The sequence below is a fragment of the Lissotriton helveticus genome, chromosome 10 (genome assembly GCF_964261635.1).
Source record: "Lissotriton helveticus chromosome 10, aLisHel1.1, whole genome shotgun sequence".
Lineage (NCBI taxonomy): Eukaryota > Metazoa > Chordata > Amphibia > Caudata > Salamandridae > Lissotriton > Lissotriton helveticus.
Genome location: NC_136071.1, coordinates 410315284 through 410332135, shown reverse-complemented (window position 1 = coordinate 410332135; position 16852 = coordinate 410315284). Strand labels below are relative to the sequence as shown.

The window sequence follows — 16852 nt, the reverse complement described above, 5'->3', positions numbered from 1 at the left end:
TTTTGTCAGCTGTACCCCTGTGCGTTGGTAGGTGGCGTCGTGAGGATCTGTGTCCGTCGTTTGCATTGTGGTCACCGAGATGACAGCGCGGACGTTACTTAGGCGCCGCCCACGCGCGCTGACATCAGTACAGTACACGACTTTCCGCGCCAGGAAGGCAGAGCCATACAAGATACTGACCACTGGTGCATTGAAACTAGTGCCCTGAAAGGGATGATCTTAACCCTAGAAATCAGTTTGCAGAACGGGTAGAATGGGTGGGGCGGAAAGGAATCTATCACTAGTAATGTTTCTTACAGATATATCATTACCAAAGGTAAGTAACTTGTGCATCTAAAAGAAACACATAGTGATAGATTCCTTACCTTAGAATAGATATCCGAGCAATACCAACCCCAGTGCTGGGTCTGGGAACCAAGATCATACCATAAAGTCCTGGAGAACAGAACAGCCAAAGAAGTTGTCTCTCCAGACGTTGCTCTCCAGGCAGTAGTGCTTGGTAAACGTGTGTAGCGAGGCCCACGTAGCTGCCTGAAAGATGTCCTGCAAGGTAACTCCCCGTCCCAGAGCGGTAGTGGCAGCCGTCGCACTGGTAGAGTGGGCGCGCAACCCCACGGAGGCTCCTTTTTAGCCAAGGAGTAACAAACCTTTATGCACAGAACGACCTACTGAGAGATGGTCCGCTTGTGCACAGCCCGACCTTTCTTGGCGCCCACGTAGCCAACAAAGAGCTGGTCATCCACCCGGAACGGTTGTGTGCGGTCCAGATAGAAAGAGAGCGCACGTTTTGGGTCCAGACGGTGGAGCCTCTCTTCCTCTTTTGAGGGATGCAGAGGCGGAAAGAAGGTGGGCAAAGTAATGGTCTGCCCAATGTGAAAGGCAGTGACAACCTTTGTAAGAAAAGAAGGACAAGTCCTTAGAACAACTTTGTCCGGATGGACAGAGAGAAAAGGAGGCTTAGAAGAGAGCCTGGAGCTCACTCTCCCTTCTGACAGAGGTGATGGCGACCAGGAAAGCAGTCTTTAGAGTGAGGAGACGAACAGGGCAATTGTGAAGTGCCTCAAAGGGGGCACACATCAGAAAAGTAAGAACTAGATTCAATTCCCACTGAGGCATCACAAAAGGAACAGGAGGAAATATGTGCATGATGCCTTTCAAGAATCTATTTACAACAGGGGACTTGAAAAGGGAAGGCTGATCTGCAAGCCTTAAAAAGGCAGAAATAGCCGAGAGGAAGCCCTTGATAGTGCCCAGAACAGAGCCCTGCTGGGCCAAAGAGAGAAGAAAAATAAGAACCTCTGAAAGAGGGGCAGAAAGGGGATCCACAGCCTTTGCTGTGCACCATGCCACAAACGTATTCCACCTGCAGGCGTATACAGTCTTAGTGGAGGGATGCCAAGATAACATTACAGACTTCGGGAGGCAGGTCAAACGACGTCAACTGCCGCCGCTCAATCTCCACGTAAGGAGGTGGAGACTGGACTGGTTTGGGTGGAGGACCGTCCCCTGCTGCTGCGACAGAAGATCCTCCCGAAGAGGCAGACAGATCGGGGGATCGATGCTCATACTGAGTAGCTCCGAAAACCATACTCTTCGAGCCCAGTCCGGAGCCACAAGGATGACTTGGGCCCGGTCGTGCCTGATCTTCTTCAGCACTCTGGGCAGAAGTGGTATAGGCGGAAAGGGGTACAACAGACCGCAACTCCACTCGCGACGAAAAGCGTCACCGAGCGACTGCAGCCTTGGAAATTCCAACGGGCAGAAGTGATGACATTGCGCGTTCTCCTTGGTGGCGAATAGATATAACCAAGGCTCTCTCCATTGATGAGACCTTGCACCACGTCCGAGTTCAGACGCCATTCGTGATCCATCATGCACTGGCGGCTGAGTTTGTCCGCCCCGGCGTTTAGAGAACCTGACAGGTGTTGAACCACCAGGGACATGCCCTGATGTTCCAGCCAAGTCCAGAGGCGCAGAGCCTCTTGGCAAAGGGTCCACGACCCCAACCACCCTGTTTGTTGCAGTACCACATGGAGGTGGTGGTGTTGTTGAACACCTGCCCTACTCTCCCCATGACAGAAGGAAGGGATGCCTTCAGTGCAAGTCGGATCGCCCGAAGCTCCAGAAGGTTGATATGGAGCTTGGACTCCGCCGGAGAAGAGAGGCCTCTGATCTCCGCCTCCCCCATGTGGCCGCCCCATCCCAGAAGGGATGCGTCCGTAACAACTGTATGTTCCGGTTGGGGAAGGGAGAAGGATCTGCCATTGACCCAATCGCGATTCGTGAGCCACAACTGCAATTGCCGTGCAGTGCCCTCCGAGATCTGGACGTGATCGGACAGGTTGCCCTGGTGCTGTGCCCACTGGAACTTCAAGTCCCACTGCAGAGCCCGCATATGCCATCTGGCATGATCCACCAGCAGGATGCAGGAGGCCATCAGACCCAGTAGTCGAAGGGATAATCATGACCGAAACCCAGGACAAAGTCTGAAAGATTGGAATCATAGCCTGATTGTCCCGGACTCGCTGCTCGGGAGGATAAACCCAAAACTGTGCAGAGTCCAACAGCTCAGATGAAAAGAAGGTTCTGTGAGTGAATCAGATGCGACTTCGGCACGTTGATGGAGAACCCCAGAAAATGCAGGAGGTCGGCCGTAGTCTGGAGGTGGGAGACAACTGCCAGGGACGAGCCCGCCTTCAACAGCCAGTCGTCGAGATAGGGCAAGACTGAAACCCCTGATCTGCGCAGATGAGCTGCGACCACCGCGATCACTTTCGTGAACACCCGAGGGGCGCTGGTAAGGCCAAAGGGGAGCACGGTGTACTGATAATGCTTGTGGCCTACCATGAATCACAGTTAGCGCCTGTGGGCAGGCAGGATGGGAATATAGAAATAGGCGTCCTGCAAGTCCAACGCCACCATCCAGTCTTGCGAGTTTAGGGCAGACAAGACCTGAGCAAGTGTGAGCATCTTGAACTTCTCCTTTCGGAGGAAGCAATTGACGTACCGAAGGTCTAAGATAGGACGCAGGCCCTTGTCCTTCTTTGGAACCAGAAAGTAGTAGGAATAACAACCAAAACCTATTTCTGGTGTCGGAACGTGCTTGATAACCCCCTTGGCCAAGAGGGTCGTAACTTCTTGCTGGAGAAGCGGTAAGTGATCCCCTGACATGTGGTGGTACTGAGGTGGCCTGGTTGGAGGGGTGGTCTCGAAGGGGAGGGAGAAGCCACTTCGGACAATTTGCAGCAACCACTTGTCCGAAGTGATGTTGCGCCAACGGTGCAGATGATGGTGTATTCGTCCACCCACTGGCGCTGGCCCCCTGAACCGCCTCGGCGGTTCCCACGTCCGCGACCACGCTGAGGTTGTTGCTGCTGTGGTCTGTGGCTCTGCGAACGCTGTAGGGTGCGCCTTCCGTGGCCACGAAAGGAACGAAAAGCAAAATGAGGAGGAGGGCGCGCAGCCGACAGGCCCAAGGACTTGGCCGTAGCCTGGGAATGCTTGAAGCGCTCCAACACACTATCTGCCTTATGGCCAAAAAGGCGAATTAGAGAAAGAGAGGGAGGTCCCCTTTTGGTCCAATCAGGGACAGGGGATAATACTTGAAACAAGAAATTGCAACAAATGAATTTAGTGCAATTAGTAGATGTAATTTACATTTCTCTTCCCACCAAACATTGAATCCACTGAGAAGGTCATCATTTGCCTCTCATCTCGTGGTTTTAATTCCTACGATTTTATGCATCAGAAGTGGGAGATATAGTGCATTGTATCCTCACCTCTGACATATCTAGGTATGTAGGTTATATGTATGTAACCTCCTGATGTGAGACAGTAGACTATTCCTTGTAGAGAATTTGCTGTGTGTAGAACTAGGTATATGTCATATGTATTGATAACTGTTTAAATTGTGCTGGTTGTCATGTTAAATACTTGATATGTTTTATCACATGGAATAAAAAAAGTATGGTTGCTTTGTTAAAGAAGATATTCATTGTATGTTTTTCACTATCTAGAAAAACCGTCCTGAAGAAGGTGTTAACCAAATACCGAAACGCTGCGTCAACAACTGTTTTTCCACAATGATATATTTTTAATGAAATGTTTTTATGATATATGTACACAATGGTATTGTATTGAATAAATTTTACCTAGCAATATATATTTTGTTATTGTTAATTTTTTTAAACATTGTAACTCACATGTGTAGTGTAGCGTACTTTAGTAGGAATAACGTTGCAGGCTCCGCCGGAACCGCGGGTGTGGCACCAAACGCACCCTCAGCCGCAAAGGGTGAGGGGAAGTCGAGGAGCGACAACGCTTCTTCAACTTCATTTTGGAATGCTTCGACTTACCGGACCCAGAGTGCGAAGACTTAGATCCAGAGGAACGATGGTGACGGCTCTGCGACCGGTCCCTCGACCTCCCACTGGACCGGGACCTGGAGCAGCGTGGTGCCGACTGCCGGACTTCCAGCAACTTTCGGGACTGCTCCCGCAAAGTCTTCAGTGCCATGGCCCGGAAGCCGGGGCATGACTTGGAGTCGCGATCGCGCCCCAGGCAGTAGAGACACACGGGGTGCGTGTACCGACATCATGCGGCGACAGTACCCACAGTTCTTAAAGCCAGGCATGCCTAAGCACCAGAAGTCGATCAACTCAAGAAAACGAGACAAAAGGCCTCGAAAAAAACTCAGTCAAAAAGTGATTGTGGTGTACTTGCTCTTCTCGGATCTGCGCTTGCTGGCAAGGAAAGAGAAAGAACTGACATCAGCGCGCGTGGGCGCATCCAAGTAGCTCCAGCGACGTCATCTCGACGCCGACAACGACGCACGTGGAGCCGCACAACAACGCCTACCAACGAACAGGGGTACTGCTGACGAAAACTTTCCGGATTCAGTCTGACGCCTGAGGGTAATTCTAAGGTAAGGAATCTATCACTACGTGTTTCTTTCAGATCCCAACAACAAGGTAGGCGGGCAGGGCCGGGTCAGGCGCTACTCAAAGTAGACAAGGCCTAGTGGTGGGTTCTCCACACATTTTCCTAGCCACTTAATTGTGTGTGTGACATTTTTGTTACGCATGTACGATACATCGAGAGGTGGCTTCTTTCTGCACACCCTTGCCTTTTTTCGCTCCAGCAAACAGAATGAAGAGCGAATAGTCCACACAGTATTCTTTGGTGCTACCAAAGTAATAATAGACATCTCTTTTGGGTCAAGACTATGTAGCCTCTACTCTTCCCTGGAAGCATGATGCAGAGAGAAAAATGTGGGCGACGTGATGCTTTGTCGACGTGAAATGTAGTGCCCACTTTGGGCAGTAAGGTGATAAAAGTCTGAAGAACCAGTTTAGGTAGAAGTTGGTGTATAGAGTATTACCTGAAAGAGCCTGAAGCTCATTGACTCACCTGGCCATTGTATGGGCCATCAAGAACACAATCTTGTATGTCAGAAGCCGCAAAGGACAGCTGTGCATGGGCTCGAATGGGGGGCACATAAGGAACATCAAGACGAGACTAATGTCCAATTGGGACATTACAAAAAGGATAGGAGGGAACAAATGTTGCAAGCACTTAAGAAAACATGCCACAACAGGGGACTTGAATAGTGGGCGCTGATCGGGCAACCACAAAAAAAGCAGAGATGTCGGAAAGATAACCTTGATCGGAGCCTATGACAAGCCCTTGCTGGGCTAACGGCACAATCAACAGCACCTTAAACAAGGAGGCAGAAAGTGGATCAACGTTGCGACAGGAGCACCAATCCACAATCTTCTCCCAACCGCAGGAGTATCCAGTTTTTGTTGAGGGACGCTGGAATGCCAAGATGATGTCACACATCTAGGGAGGAAGATCAAAAGAACTGAACTGCAACTGTTTAATTTCCATGCATGAAGGTGAAGTGTGTGCAGGTTCCGGTGCAAAACCCTGCTCTGACAGCAGGTCGTTCCAAGGGGGCAGCTTGATGAGAAGACAGAACATCCAACTCTTCTTGCCCAGTCCAGGGCCACAAATCTTACGTGGGCCCGTTCGTTCCTGATCTTTTTGATAACTCCGAGCAGAAATGGTATCAGCAGAAAGGTGTACAGCAGTATAGGGTTCCAGTTTATGCGGAATGCATCTCAGAGCAAGTCGCTTTGGAAACTCCTACATGCAGAAGCGCTGACATCATTAGCACTGATGAATAGATCTAGCCAAGGTTCTTCGATGTGCGCCTCCTCCAGACGCAAACACCATTTGAAATTCATGAGGCATTAAAGACTGAGTTTGTCTGCCCTGGAATTCAGAGATCCTGCCAGGTGCTGCACGACCAATAAGGTATTCTGGCGCTCCAGTCAAGCGAAGAAGCGCAGAGCCTCCAGGAACAGCGTCCACAACTCCACTCCACCCTGCTTCTTGCAGTTCCACAAAGTGGTAGCATTATCTGTGAACACCTGCACCAGCCTTGGATGGTAAGCAGACCTTTAATGCACAGTCGCTCGCAGCTCTAGAAGATTGATGTGTAGAGTCTTCTCTGTTGGAAACCAGAGTCCTCTGATCTCCACCTCCCCCGGATGGCTGCCCCAAACCAATAGAGATGTGGTCAGTTACCAACTTCAATTCTGATTGGGCAGGGGATAGGGTTCTGAAAATACAATTGCAGCAATTTTGCAGTCTCCTCTGAAATCTAGACCAGGTCAGAAAGGTTACCCTGATGCTGCACCCATTGGGATTTCAAATCTCACTGCAGAACCCACACTTACCATCTAGCATGCTGCACCAACAGGATGCAGAAGGCTATCAATCCCAGGAGCCTCAGAGTCAGTCTCACCTAAATCCAACACTGAGGCTGAAGCACAAGTTACTTACCTTCGGTAACGATATATATGTAAGAAACAGTAGAGATTCCTTACCTTAGAATATCCCCAGGCGTCAGACTGGATCCGGAAAGTTTTACGTAGCAGTACCCCTGAGTGTCGGTAGGCGTCGTCTGCGGCTCCGCGTCAGTCGTCGGTGTCGTGATCGCCGGGATGACGTCGGAGTACTTAGACGCTGCCCTCGCGCACTGACGTCAGTTCTTGTACATAGCTTTCCGCGCCAGGAATGCAGAGCCATGCCCGAGACCGACACTGGTGCCATACAAAAACTAGGGCCCTCAAAGGGAGATACCTTAACACTAGATATCGGTTCGCAGAACGGGGAGGATGGGTGGGGCGATAAGGAATCTAACACTAACTACTGTTTGTTACAGATATATCGTTACTGAAGGTAAGTAACTTGTGCATCTGAGAGAAACAGGTTAGTGTTAGATTCTGTGGTACTGAAAATTTTGGACCTGTGTCATAAACATCGTCGTATCATGACGATTTTGATATCAGCAGACCGAGAATGGCTAGTACACTATGCACAAGCATTTTTGTCATATTCAAGTGACCGAATCACCCTGAAATCAGAGTTTTTCGTCCTGAACCCTCGGGTTCCATTTTGTGAACGGCAGCCATTTTGTGATTGCCCTCACATAGGCCAGTGACTAAAGCCAAAATCGATTCTGAAGGACACGTACACCTTTGCTGACTTCTCTGTGACCTGAGCAAGCTGACTCCACTGCCTAAAGCCAAACCTGTTCGGCCAGTTCCTTTCCCAGTGGCCGATCGAGATAGTATCAAGGCACAGCATGCCATAAACCTTTATTGCACACAACTATGTCTTATCTTACTCACACCTGTCTCTGCTCCTTTCTTTATGGCCTGTTTACGATGGGGATGTGCTGGGTTTTTATTATGGGTTTCTGCAGCTTGTGTAAGAAGGAATGTTGGGTTTTTGCATGTTTGCAAAAGCTAGGACTGCCCCTTACTTTTGTACTGAGTCATGTAACGCTAAAAACATATAAAAGGCCTCTGTCCTCTGTGTTCCTCAGACTACCTCGTTCAGTTGCTACGGCTTCTGGGTGACGTGGCCTCACTAAGTTAAGTTTAATAAAGATGTCTTTTCATATTTTCAGATTCTGTGCCAAGTTCTTGTTATATTAGTAAGTATTCCCTGAGACTAAAAATTACAGTTCTTCAGTTCCTTACCTTAGATACCCCAGCAATACCAAGCCCGATGGTGGGTCTGCGAACCAAGATCACACTAGAAAGTCCTGGAGAGCGGAACGGCCGAAAAAGCCATCTCTCCGGACTTGGCTGTCCAAGCAGTAATGTCTAGCAAACGTGTGCAGCGAGGCCCACGTACCTGCCTGACAGATGCCCTGTAAAGGGACTCCCCGACCCAGGGCAGTAGTAGCCGCCGTGGCCCGAATGGAATGGGCCCTCAGCCCAACAGGAGGCTCCTTTTTCGCCAAGGAGTAGCAGACCTTGATGCACAATACGCCCCATCGAGAGATGGTTCACTTGTGCACCGCCCGCCCCTTCTTAGCGCCCACGTAACCAACAAAGAGCTGGTCGTCCACCCAGAACTGGCATGTGGGATCTAGATAGGAGAGCGCACATTTTGGGACCAGACGGTGGAGCCTCTCTTCCTCTTTCGAGGGATGCGGAGGCAGAAAGAAGGTGGGCAAGGTGATGGACTGCCCGATATGAAAGGCTGTTACCACCTTGGGCAGGAAAGAAGGACGAGTTCTCAAGACAACTTTGTCCAGATGGGCAGAGAGGAAAGGAGTGTGAGAAGTTAGCCTGGCATATGATGTTCACTAGTTCTAGTGGGCACCTTGCACCAGTCTAATTGACCCTTATTGATGGTGGCTGTTAAGTCAACCTTATAGAAAGCTATCCTAGTGGTAGCATGAACCAACAGTCATCAGGCTAAGACTTCTGTAGGCGAGTTAAGCAAGTTGTTTTACCGATTATAATCCCTTGAGTACCAAATGAAAGGACACCACACAAGGTATATATCAAATATATATGTATTTATTCTAAATACAACCCATCTGCACTCTTTATGAGGTCAGAGGTAAAAGTACAATACAAGTTACTCAATTAGCATACGATAATTTGCACAAATACAGTTATGCCCTAGGGGCCTCACAAACCATATACTAAAATAGTGGTATACGAAACACGTCTGAAATAGAAAGTAGGTCAAGGGCCTAGGGAATAGCTGGGGCTACTCTAAACAACCAAGGATAGGAAGTAGGAGCCCCACGGGAGACGCGTGCAGTGTCTAAACAAAGACGCAAGTTCCCATAGATTTTCTATGGGAAACAAAGAAGTTACAAATATACAATTTAATGACACTTCCAGATGGACTACGATGAGACCCCTTTAGACTAGGACACTTCGAGAGTCAAGACCCACAGGAGCACCGGAGGACTCGCGTTACCTCACCCAGGGAAGCCGGGTGCATAGGTGCCTTTTGGTGTCCGGTTTTGTCGTCGTTTTCAATGGAGAGCTGCAAAGAAGTCCTGCATGCGACCAGTGGAAAAATGTTTACGGGTGGATCCAAGGGTGGATCGAAGGTCTGAAGAACCTGAAAGCAGAAGGGACAGAGTCTGGGTCACTAGTCAGTGACCAGGCGATGTCGGGTGATTTCAGGTGAAGAGGTGAAGCTTGTCCCTGCAGCCACAAGGTCCAGGAGGCGTCGACGACGACCAGGAGCTGGATTCCAGCTGTCCCACGAAGGATCTAGTTAACTGCGATGTCGGTATCCGGATTGGACCCAACAAGCCTTGGCAAACGCAATCCACGCAGGAGATGAAGATTGGCTTCGGGTCAGACCAGCAAGGTCTGTGCGATTCTCCTTTGTAGGGACGCTGGAACAAGCCTGGAGCAACCAGGAAAGCAAGTTAAATTCAAAAACAAGTCCTCCTGGGGCTCACTAGCCAACATGCCAGGAACCGGGAAGACGCATCGAGCTGAAATGCAAGAGCGGGCCCCACGTGGAGTGTGGAGGCCTGAGCTTCGATGCAAATGGTGCTCGGGTCTGGGGCTTCTCGTACCCCAATGCACAACTGCGAGTTACCTCAGGAGTCGATGCAGTTAGCAAAATGCAGGATGTCCAGGAGTTCTGGTCCCACGTCTCTCGTGTCCGCCACGGGTCTCAGCTTTGCTGGGATCGCCGAGCAGCGTCAGATGTCTGGAAGTCTGTGTCCTGTGTCGCAGTCTCTTCGGGATCCGGCGTGAGCCTCGACAATGCAGACCGGCAAGGTTGCTGATGGTGCTTGTTTGCACAGGGTGGTCTCTCCTTGACCACAAGGGAGATGTCTTCCGTCTTCCAGTCGAAATGGAACGTTGAAGGTCCAGGATTTATGTTTCAAAGTTTCGTCCAGGGTAATCTAAAGTCCTAGGGACACAGCTCCTATACTTATATTAAGTTTAGGGGTTGGACTACCTGAAAGGTCCCTCCTATGGGTGGACCTGGGGCGGGGGTGGTTACACCCCCTTCTCTTTGTCCAGTTTCACGCCAGAGCTGGGGCTGAGTGCCCCAGTAACTGGTTTGAACTGGGTTATGCATGGAGCACCTTGAGTGCCCCAGGCAGTGTCTGAAAAGCATTCACTGAATGCAGCCCTCCCTGCCCCAATACACTAAAGTCTGTCTGGGGTGGTGCTAGCACCTCCCCTGACAGGAAACCTAATGTCCAGGCCTCCCCTGCCAGAGTTTCGTCCAGCAGTAGGAGGTCAGAATCGTCTCTGTGGCAGCAGCATCCATTTTGTGATGCTGAGGCTCTGTTTAACTTTAACCGGGTTGTACAGTAAATACATGTCTTCTCCCTCTAGAAGGGTGGAATGCTACCCCCGCTGCCAGGACAGGCGGGGGGTAGTATTCCAAAGTGTTTGACACCTTACACGACATGTTTTGATAAAGCCAAACCAAAGTTACCATTTACCGCGAGGATTATAATGCAATTAAGAGCATATGGTATGGCTATATCATAGAACAGCTATAAGGAGATGGTTCCGAAAGCAGCAGAGGGGTTCAGCTCATGCTAGGGCACCCTTGTGAGAAGTTGGCCTGATATGTGATGTCCACTATTCTAGTGGGCACCCTGTATCAGTCAAAACAACCCTTATGGTGATGGTTGTAAAGTCAACCTTATAGACCAGCTATCCTAGTGGTAGCATGGACAAAGCAGTCTTAGGCTAAAACTTCAAAGAGCATGTGAAGCCAGCTGTTTTACCATATGTAACCCCATGAATACCAAATGAAAGGACACCACACAGGTTATATATAAAATATATATGTATTTATTAATAACACAACCCCTCTGAACTCTTTATGAGGTCAGAGGCCAAAGCACAAAACAAGATACTTAATTATCATACAATAAGTTGCACAAAATACAGTCGAGCCCTAGGGGCATTGCAAACCATATACTAAAATAGTGGTATAAGAACCACGTCACGAACAGGGAGTAGGCCTAGGGCTACGCTGTACTACCAAAGGTTAGGAAGCAGGAGGCCCATGGGATGCGTGTGCAGTGTCTAAACACACACGCGAGTTACCATAGGGATACAATGGGAATATAAAGATTAGAAACTAGTTGATTTAGGACACTTCCGGATGGACTAGGACAAAGCTACTGAAAACTAGGACACTTGGATAGTCAAAACCCACAGGAGCACCGGAGTACTCTTGTTACCTCACCCACATGAGCCGGGTGCATAGGTGTCAAGTTGTGTCGGATTTCGTCGCTGAATCCTATGGAGACCTGTAAAAAGATGCTGCAGGCGACCAGGAGGAAGATGTCTGGTTGGATCCAAGGGTGGATCGAGGATTAAGAGTACCTGAAAGCAGAGGGGACAGAGTCTGGGTCACTAGCCAGTGACCAGGAAGGAACCAGGCGATGTCTAGTACGATATACAACACAAATTCCTATGCACACAACACATCAATTCAATCGTATTTTGAACAGTTATCCAATAGGTTTAGTCTAGTACGATCATGGAAAGATGCGAAGCTTGTCTCTGCAGCCACGTGGACCAGGAGGCGTCGGCGATGACCAGGAGCTGAATACGGACTGTCCCACGAAGCGTCTCGGTGTCGGCTTCCGGATCGGAGTCAACAGGCCCTGGCAAAGGCAACCCACGCAGGAATCGAAGATGGGCTTCTGTTCAGACCAGCAAGGTCTGGGGGGCTTCTCCTTTTCAGGGAAGCAGGAACAAGCCTGGAGCAACCAGGCAAGCGGTGCAAGTTCAAAGGTTCGCCTTCACAGAAGCCACTAGCCAACGGGCAAGTGACCAGAAAGGCACGTCGAGCACAAAAACACAAGCAGGCCCCACGCGGCACTCCGAGTGTGGAGGGCTATGTGTCGGTGCAAAAGGTGCTCGGGGCTGGGGCTTCTCAATCCCCAATGCACAACTTCGAGGGTGCCTCAGAAGCTGCGCAATTAGCAATCAGCAGGTTTTCCAAGATGTCAGGTCCCACGTCTCTCGTCGCCTCCACGGGTCTCAGCTTTGCTGTGGCTGTGGATCGGGGTCAGAGAAGTCTGGAAGTCCAGTTCCTGTCTGGCTCTGTGCTCGGGCTCCGGCGGGAGCGTCGCTAAAGCAAACCGGCAAGTCGCTGTTGGTGCCTGTTTCCACAGGGTGGTCACTCCTTGGCCACAAGGGAGATTCTTCAGTCTTCTAGTTGCAGTAGAATGTCGAAGGTCCAGTGTTTTGTTTCAAGTTTCAGTTCAGGATTAATCTTAAGTCTCTAGACTCAGCTCCTACCTTTATACTAATCAAAGGGGTTGGATTACGTGCTATGTCCCTCCTATGGGTGGGACCAGGGAAGGGGTGGTTACACCCCTTTCCCTTTGTCCAGTTTCGCGCCAGAGCTGGGGCTGGAGTGCCCCAGCAACTGGTTTGAACCGGGCTATGCATGGAGCACCTTGTGTGCTCCAGGCTAGTGCCTCATTTCATTCAGCCCTCCCTGCCCCAATACACTAAGGCCTGTCTGGGGTGGTGCTAGCACCTCCCAAGGCAGGAAATCTATTGTCCAAACCTCCCTCGCTGGAAGGACTCCCAGTAGCAGGAGGTCAGACTTGTGTCTGTGGCAGCAGAATCCATTTTGTGATGCGGAGGCTCTGGTTAACTTTAACCGGGATTAATAGGAACAACATGCCTTATCCCTCTAGAAGGGTGGAATGCTACCCCCGTCACCAGAACTGGCGAGGGGGTAGTATTCCAAAGCGTGTGACACCTTACACGACATGTTTTGATAAAGCCAAACCAAAGTTAGCAATAACCGCGAGGATTATAATGAACTTAAGAGTATATGGTATGGCTATCTCATAGAACAGGTACAAAAGGGGGTGGTGATGGACGGAGCATCTGAACCAATCAAACACTCACACCCAGTCAAAAGATCTGGGTTTAATCAATCACCGTTCTTTAGCCCACTTTGCCACCCCAGTTCAGAGATGGCTATATGCAAATCAGTCTGACCCTGTGCCTCATGGGAACAGTCCAGCCCGAACTGCCAAGCCATGCCTTCCCTGGACCGGAAACAAGCTTCCAAGGACCGGTTTCTGGCATTACAGCCGTCTTCAGCCCGGCTTGCTTGAATCCAGTGGCAAAGTGAGCAAGGGACTCACGTCTGAGCATACCCTGCCACACTTATGGCGGCTAAAAGCGGTACAAAAGGGGGTGGTGATGGACAGAGCATCTGAACCAATCAAACACTCACACCCAGTCAAAAGATCTGGGTTTAATCCATCACCGTTCTTTAGCCCACTCTGCCACCCCAGTTCAGACATGGCTATATGCCATAGACGTGAGTCCCTTGCTCACTTGGCCACTGCATTCAAGATAGCCTGGCTGATGAGGATTATGAATCCGAAACCGGTCCCAGGATGCTGGTTTCCGGTCCATGGAAGACATGGCTTGGCAGTTCGGGCTGGACTGTTCCCATGAGGCACAGGGTCAGACTGATTTGCATATAGCCATGTCTGAAATGGGGTGGCTGAGTGGGCTAAAGAATGGTGATGGATTAAACCCAGATCAGTTGACTGGGGGTGAGTGTTTGATTTGCTCAAACGCTCCGTCCATCATCCCCTTTTGTATCGCTTTGTTCGCCATAAGTGTGGCAGGGTATGCTCAGACGTGAGTCCCTTGCTCACTTGGCCACTGCATTCAAGATAGCCTGGCTGATGAGGATTATGAATCCGAAACCGGTCCCAGGATGCTGGTTTCCGGTCCATGGAAGACATGGCTTGGCAGTTCGGGCTGGACTGTTCCCATGAGGAACAGGGTCACACTGATTTGCATATAGCCATGTCTGAAATGGGGTGGCTGAGTGGGCTAAAGAATGGTGATGGATTAAACCCAGATCAGTTGACTGGGGTGAGTGTTTGATTTGCTCAAACGCTCCGTCCATCATCCCCTTTTGTATCCCTTATCTCATAGAACAGCTAAAAGGACATGGTTTCGAAAGCTGCAGACAGGCTCAGCTCATGCTAGAGCACCATCTCACTTAAAACCAAGCACTCTGCCTTCAGGATTGTTAAGGCCTGCCATAGGAGTGACTTATAGGTGCATATGTGTCTATATATAAGGTTAGATATAGGAATACTATATCTAAGCAAGGGGTGATTACATGACCTTGTCCCAGCTGAGTGATCAGCCAGTTGTGTCAATTTGGATGGCCAGCCAGGGGTGGCATAATATATGCTGCAGCCCCATCGTAGGCACTGGATGCACCTATGCCCTGGGTACCTATGGTACACTATACAGCGGCTCACAAAGGTGATCCAATTCCCAATTGGTTATGTACCTAAAGTACATGGTATGAATTTAGAGAGAGAACAGCTGGGCTGTGGGTCTGATTAGCAGGCCCACAGCCACATGAAAGTCGAAAACCAGTAAAGCAAAAGCTAAAAGTGGGGTGAGCATAGGAAAGCAGACCCTACTCTCCTACAACCCTCTCACATAAAACCAAGCACTCTGCCTCCAGGATTGTTAAGGCCTGCCATAGGAGTGACTTATAGGTGCATATAGGTCTATATACAAGGTAGATATAGATATACACTATCTAAGTAAGGGGTGATTACATCACCTTACCCAGGCTGTGTGAACAGACATGTGGTGTCAATTTGGAAGGCAAACCAGGGGTGGCACAATACATGCTGCAGCCCCTGGTAGGCCGAGGGTGCACGTATGCCCTGGGTACCTAGGGTACACTATACAGGGGCTCACAAGGGTGACCCGGTAACCAATCTGGTATGTACCTAAAGTACATGGTATTAATTTAGAGAGAGAATAGCTAGGCGGTGGTCCTGATTAGCAGGGCCACAGCCAGGAGGTTTAGAAGATAGAGCCTGGAGCTCACTCACTCTCCTGGCAGAGGTGATGGCAACCAGGAATGCAGTCTTAAGAGTCAGAAGACGAAGAGGGCAATTGTGAAGTGGCTTGAAAGTAGCGCACATCAAAAAGGTTAGAACAAGATTAAAGTCCCACTGAGCCATCACACAGGGAAAAGGAGGGAACATGTGCGTGATGCCTTTCAAGAATCTATTTACAACAGGGGACTTGAAAAGAGAAGGCTGATCAGGAAGCCTCAAGAAGGCTGAAATGGCAGAGAGGTAGCCCTTGATAGTGCCCAAGGCAGAGTCATGCTGGGCAAGAGAAAGAAGAAAGAGAAGAACCTCTGAAAGGGGGGCAGAAAGTGGATCCACAGCCTTTGCGGAGCACCATGCCACACATTTGTTCCACCTGCAGGCGTATACCGATTTTGTAGAGCGACGCCTGGCTGCCAGAATCACATCACAGACTTCAGGAGGCAAGTCAAATGGCCTCAACTGTCACCGCTCAATCTCCAAGCATGGAGGTGAAGGCTGGACAGGTTCGGGTGGAGGACCGTCCCCTGCTGCTGCAACAGAAGGTCCTCCTGAAGAGGCAGACGAATCAGGGGATTGACTGACATGCTGAGTAGCCTGGGATACCAGTACCTTCGTGCCTAGTGTAGGAGAGTGGGGTCTGCAATCCTATGGTCACCCCAGATTTTTGCTTTTTGCTTCACTGGTTTACGATTTTCCCTGGCTGTGGGCCTGCTAATCAGACCCACAGCCTAGCTGTTCTCTCTCCAAATTGACAACCATGTACTTTAGGTGCATTTACCAATTGGTACTGGGCCACCTTATCAGTCCGTGTACAGTGTACCTTAGGTGCCCAGGGCATAGGTGTACCCAGGGCCTACCAGGGGCTGAAGCATGTATTATGCCACCCCTGGCTGGCCATCTAAAACTGACACAACTGGCTGGGGCAAGGTGGTGTAATCACCCTTTGCTGTAGATATAGTATACCTATATCTAACCCTAAAATGGACACATATCCTCCTATCAGTCACTCCTATGGTAGGCCTTAACAATCCTGAAGGCAGAGTGCTTGGAATTATGTGAGATGGTGCTCTAGCATGAGCTGAGCCTGTCTGCAGCTTTCGGAACCAAGTCCTTTAGCTGTTTCCATGATAACGCTATACCATATACTCTTAAGTGCATTATCGACCTCGCGGTTGAATGCTAACTCTGGTATAACATTATCAAAACATGTCGAGTAAGGTGTCATACGAATTGGAATACTACCCCCTCGCCAATTCTGGAGACGGGGGTAGCATTCCACCCTTCTAGAGGGACACGACATGTATGTAACTGTGAACCCCGGTTAAAGTTAACTCGAGCCTCAGCATCACAAAATGGATGCTGCCACCACGGACACAAGTCTGATCTCCCGCTGCTGGGAGTCCTTCCAGCGAGGGAGGCTTGGACAAAGGGTTTCCTGCCTTGGGAGGTGCTAGCACCACCCCAGACAGGATTTTGTGTATTGGGTAGGATCGGCTTGAAAGGAATGAGACATGCCTGGGGCACACAAGGTGCCCTGTGCATACACCTGTTCAAACCAGTTGCTGGGGCATCCCTGCCCCAGCTCTGGCGCGAAAACCGGACAAAGGATAGGGGGTGCAA

At 49.9% G+C, this 16852-nt stretch overlaps 1 protein-coding gene across 4 annotated transcripts in view; it reads right to left on the bottom strand.

Annotated features, from left to right (window-relative positions):
• The window catches only part of GTF3C1 (general transcription factor IIIC subunit 1), a 2559884-nt gene that overhangs the window by 511968 nt on the left and 2031064 nt on the right, over positions 1-16852 (bottom strand). The gene's annotated exons all lie outside the window — the stretch shown is intronic.